At 35.5% G+C, this 5428-nt stretch overlaps 1 pseudogene; it reads left to right on the top strand.

Moving 5' to 3' along the window:
- LOC102877592 overlaps nt 1–50 on the top strand; it is a 2533-nt pseudogene extending 2483 nt beyond the window's left edge.
- The last annotated feature ends 5378 nt before the right edge of the window (nt 51–5428 follow it).

Genomic DNA, 5428 nt, shown 5'->3' with positions numbered 1-5428 from the left:
ATGTAGTCTCAGTGTTTTAATTCTTTTTTCATTAGGTTTTCTTTCTGTAACTGCAGCCAGGATCAACTCTGGCCAGGAAGCGGGGATGGAGACAGGGGCGGTAGATGGAAGCCCCTTTCAGGTAGAAATTTTCATGACTTCTATCCCAACGTCAACTGTCACACAGATTTGAGCTCTAGTATCACTGCTAGATTTCAGTTACTTGGTTAGCATTTTCCTAAAAATAAGCTTTATTTATTTGTTTCTTTGTAATAACGAAGAGTTGTGGTTCCTCTACTTTTACTACAGTGACAAACTCTTAACTACAGTAATAAATGCCAACTGGTCACTGTGAAGAAAAAAAAAGTTATGGATAAGTCATCCTCCAATTCTCCTGCCACATTCTTCTTCACAGAGTCTAGCTTCTTAAATAATTTGTTCAGCGTACAGATTGAATATATGTGGAGAAAGGATACAACTGTGACATACACATTTCTTAATTTTAAACCATGGTGCACAACAGCATCTTGGTTTAGGTACAAGTTTTACATGTGCAAAATTATGTGTCCTAGAGCTACCATTCTTCTCAAATTAGCCATCATTTGATATAATCCACAAAGTCAAATGCCTTTGCATAGTCAAAGCACAGATAGGCATTCATCTGATATTCTCTGCTTTCTGCCTGTATCCATGTGACATCAGCAATAATATCCCTGGTGTCATGGCCTCTTCTAAATCCAGCTTGAACTTCTGGCAATTCCTTTTATGTACTGTTGTACCCATTTGTTTACATGATCTTCAGCTGTATTTTGCTTGTCTGTGATGTTAAGATATTGTTCAATAATTTCCACATTCTGTTGGATCACTTTTCTTGGGAATTGAAACAAACACAGATCTTTCCCAGTCAGTCAGTCAGTCAGGCAGGCAGCTGTTCCCAGATTTCCTGGCATAGACTGTTGAGCATATTTAGGATTGCATTTGTCATTTCAGCATGTCAACTGATATCACAATGATTCTTGGGATCTTACTTTTTTGCCAATGCTTTCAGTGCAGCTGAACTTTTCCCCTTCATTATTATTTGCTCTTGATCTTATTGTACTTTCTGAAATATTTTTGAATTGGCCAATTATTTTCAATACAGTGATTCTGTGTATTGTCTCCATGTTCTTTTGATGTTTCCTAGATCATTCAAGATTTTTCCCATAACATCTTTATGTTTTGCCACTCAAGGCTTGCAGTTGTTTTTCAGTTCTTTCATCTTGAGAAATGCCAAGCAAGTTCTTCCCTTTTTGTTCTCCAATTTCAATTCCCTATACATTCCTTTACAATACTTTTGTTTTGTCTTTCGACCATTTGAAATTTCCTTTTCAGTTATTTCACTTCAACATTTCTTCCCTTTGTTTTGGCTTCTCAATGCTCTAGTGCAACTTTCAGGATCTATACTAACATCCATTTTGGTTTTTTCTTCTTCCTCTGACTTTGTAATGACCTTTTACTTTCATCATGGATGATATCCTTTATGTCATCCCACAATTCATGTGTCCTTCAATCATTAATGTTCAATGTTTCAAGTCAATTCTTAATATGATATTTAAATTTAGATAGTCTCAAGATCATATTGTGGTTCTTGTGGACTTCTTTTCATTTTCTTCAGCCTTAATTTGAACTTTGACATGAGTAATTAGTGCTCTATTCCACAGTCAGCAGCAGCCTTGGTTTTGAACACTAATATTGAGCATATTAAATCAAGAATAGCAGCCCATCACTGCAGTTTGAACAGGTGCCAATCTCCACAATCCTGGCAATAATCTAATCTCCTGAATCAGACTTCTTGAAGAAAAACATTATGTCTTCTCTGAGTCTCCCATTCCAAGGTTTAGACTCACTGTTTTTCCCATTCTGGGAATCCTCTCAGTATTCCTTAATTTTACATGTTTTCATTTGTTCCAATTACACAGCTTTGAGACCATGCTTGAGACAGATAAAACCAGTTTGAAGTCTTTTTTCACAGATAATAGCTGATTTTCATAAAAATAACAATCCCATTGGTAAATACTCTAAGTAATCCCTACCTTATAGGTTTGATGTGAAAATTAAATTGGGTAATATATAAACAGAGCCTAATGTAAAATTCCCAGTAGCAAAAAAATACTATTAGAGAAAGCCAATGATGACAACATGTCAAAAATGATTTGAAAAATGATGTTGAGGGGAATAAGGACTCTTTATATTCAGGAAATAGCAAGTAAGCAATTGGGATAAGGTGAGAGATAAAATTCCTATTGGGAAAATGTTGAAAATATTTTCATAAAACTTTGATTTTAAATTGGAAGTTTTCTGGAAGTCTTTGGGAATTTCTTCCCTCACCTCCATCTGATGTTTTTGACAATAATTGGTCTCTACTTCTCAAAATACCATCTTCTTTTTTTTTTTTTTATTGGTTTGCTTACAAAGTTCATGTACGTTATGTTTCATGCTATTCTTCACTCACATGTGTTTCATACATTATGTTTTATAATGTTTTATTATGTTTTATAAAATTAAATGCCCTCTGTTTTTGAAAAGGAGAAAATCAGTGTATTCAAACAACTATCCAGTAGATTTATTGCCTCAGACAACTCATTTGTGGGTCAGTTATGAGTCAATTCTGACTCGATGGCACACAACAATAACAAGCATAAAATTGAAAATTACTAAAACTGCTACTAAAAATGATCTAAATACGATCAAGAAAAAAAGAGTTTCATATTCCCAAGACAAAAGAGCAGTAAAACAGCTACATGCAAGAATTATATTAAAATCTCAACAGGAACCCCACAATGACACTGTGTTGAGGATTACATTACAAAAAGACCCACAGAATAAATCTTGGAGGGGTAATGGAGTAAAAATTAATAGATAAATTAGGTTAAAGGAAAGGTAACACACCATAAGGGGTTAATTAAACCCCTTATAAATTACGTTAATTGACCTCATAAAACAAAATATATTCTTCACTAACATTACAATTCAATGGTGTTGATTCAACTTTGATCTTTCTTATTACCCAACTTTCAGATGAAAAGGGAAATAATTGAAAATAATATGACTTGGGTCAGGTGCATCTCAATCTTTAAACAATATCTTTGCACTTTCGAATTTTGAAGAAGTTCTTGACAGTAGATTTCCCCAATGCAGCAGATCTTTTGATCTTGACTGTTCCTTCATGGGTATTGATTGTAGATCCAAGTAAAATGAAATTGTTGGCAACTTCAATCTTTTCTCCATCTATCATGATGTTGCATATCCAGTGGTAAGAAGCTTTTATTTTCTAGATCTTAAGATGTAATCCATATTGTCAAAAGAACAAACAAATCTCTCTTGAAGAATTACACACAGAGTGCTGCTTAAAGGCAAAGACGGTGATTAGAGCATATTCTCAGGAGAATCCAGTCCCTGGAGAGAGACATCATTCTGGGAAAGGTAGGGGGTCATTTAAAGAAAGTCTCTGGAGGAGATTAAGTGACACAGTGACTACCTAACTAGTCACTGTGTGGGACTCAAGCATGACAGAGATCTTGAAGATGGCACAAGATAGGGCAAGGTTCAGATCTGTTGTTCATAGAATCACTACAAGTTGTGGTCAGCTCGATGTCACCTAGCAACAACAACATTATGAAACAAAATGTCTATGAAAAATCAATATGATGGGTAAAACTTAAGTAAAAACAAGTAATTTTAAAATCACAAAGAGGTACTTAGGTTTCCATTTCACGAACCTCAAGTTGCTATTGCTGCTTATCCTTTTACATAAAAATTGATCCTTAGAGATTTGCAGCTGTTTTTTTAAATGACCTGATTTCAATAGATGGCCATAGGGAACTCTGGTGGCCTAGTGTTAAGAAGCTGCACTACAATCCGGAAAGCACACAGTTTGAATCCACCAGTGGCTCTGTCGGAGAAAGATAGGTAATCTCCTCCCATGAGATTAACTGCCTCTAAAAATGCATAGAAAGGTCAGCTATGGGTTTGTTCCAATTCAACGGTACACTACAGCAACAATATAGTCTTCTAGATTTTTTTTTCACTTCCTGATAGTGTGACCAAATGACGCACAGAACAGATATTGTCACTAAATTTCAAGTATCTAAGGTACAAAAAATAATCTGAATCTATTGTAAGGAAATCAATACCACTTATGAGTGCAACTGATAATGGTGGTCTAGATCTTAGTTACTCAAAGTGGATGTATATATAAGTCAGAAGTTCCAGCACATGATAATTACTAGTAGAAGTATAGGCTCTTGAGCTCCAGCCCACACCTACAGAGTATGAATTTGCATTTTAATAAGACTCCTGGTGATTAACATGCACATTCATAATATGAGAAGTATTATTTTATTATTGTTTTAAGAAAATACTCCCTACAACTTTCTTCACCATTATGGTACAGTGAATTATTCATTTATGACATTCTTGCAAAATATTGATCAATTTACCATAAAATAACTGAGTAATTTATCAAGAGGATTGACCAGTTCATGCTCTTGCTGTGAAATTGACAAGGAGCAGATTTAAAGAAAGACCAATCCCAGAGAGGTTAGCAGGGATCAAATTACCATGTAAAAGGAAGTCTACATGCACACCCATGTTTATTGCTGCATTGTTCACAATAAGCAAAGAGATGGAAGCAACCCAAGTGCCTATCAACAAATGAAAGGATAGTAAAGGAGTGGCATAGTTACACAATGGAATACTACACAGCACTGAAAAACAAAAAAAACCACATAAAATATTATACAAACTGGCTGACCTTGGAAGACATTATGCTGAATGAAATATGTTAGTCACAAAAGGACAAAAACTGTGTAATCCCACTGTTATAAAACAGGACTGACATGGGATTTGGGGAGAAACTAAGGAAAAGGGGGATAAATAATGAACACTGCATTGAAATAGATGAGGGAAAGAATTGTGTAAAAGAAATATTTGGTTAGGTATTATTTGCATGACAATAGTCCAAAATAAGAGGTACATAGCAAAGTTGACTGGGGGGCCGGGTAGAGGGAGGAAATTGTGCAACAATGAAATCATCTTTTTAAAGAGAAAAGGTAACTAGGGGGTGGGGGTGGGTGGAGGTAAGGAGGAAAATGTGCAACAAGGAATGAATGGAAATCCAACTGTAAACTTTCATTAAAATGTCAATTACAAAAAAAGAAGAAGTTTGTTGTGGATCATGTCATTTAGACCAAAGACCAGGATTCTTGTGCTGAGCACCTCCGTACACATAAGAACTATAACACTAAAGAAGGTAAGAGACAATGAGAGACACAGCAATGGGCCTGCTTACCCACAGAGTCAAGGAGCTGACAATGGGCTTCCTGAGATCAAAAATTGAATATCTTCAGACAGAAGGCAGCTTGCCTGCAGTGCTAAAAGAGCTGTAACACTTGCCCATAAAGGGCAGAGG

The sequence above is a fragment of the Elephantulus edwardii genome, unplaced genomic scaffold (genome assembly GCF_000299155.1).
Source record: "Elephantulus edwardii isolate Elephantulus edwardi_28Jun2011 unplaced genomic scaffold, EleEdw1.0 scaffold00180, whole genome shotgun sequence".
NCBI classification, from domain to species: Eukaryota; Metazoa; Chordata; class Mammalia; order Macroscelidea; family Macroscelididae; genus Elephantulus; species Elephantulus edwardii.
Note: the sequence above shows the minus strand (reverse complement) of the source record. Positions and strands in the feature narration are given on the sequence as shown.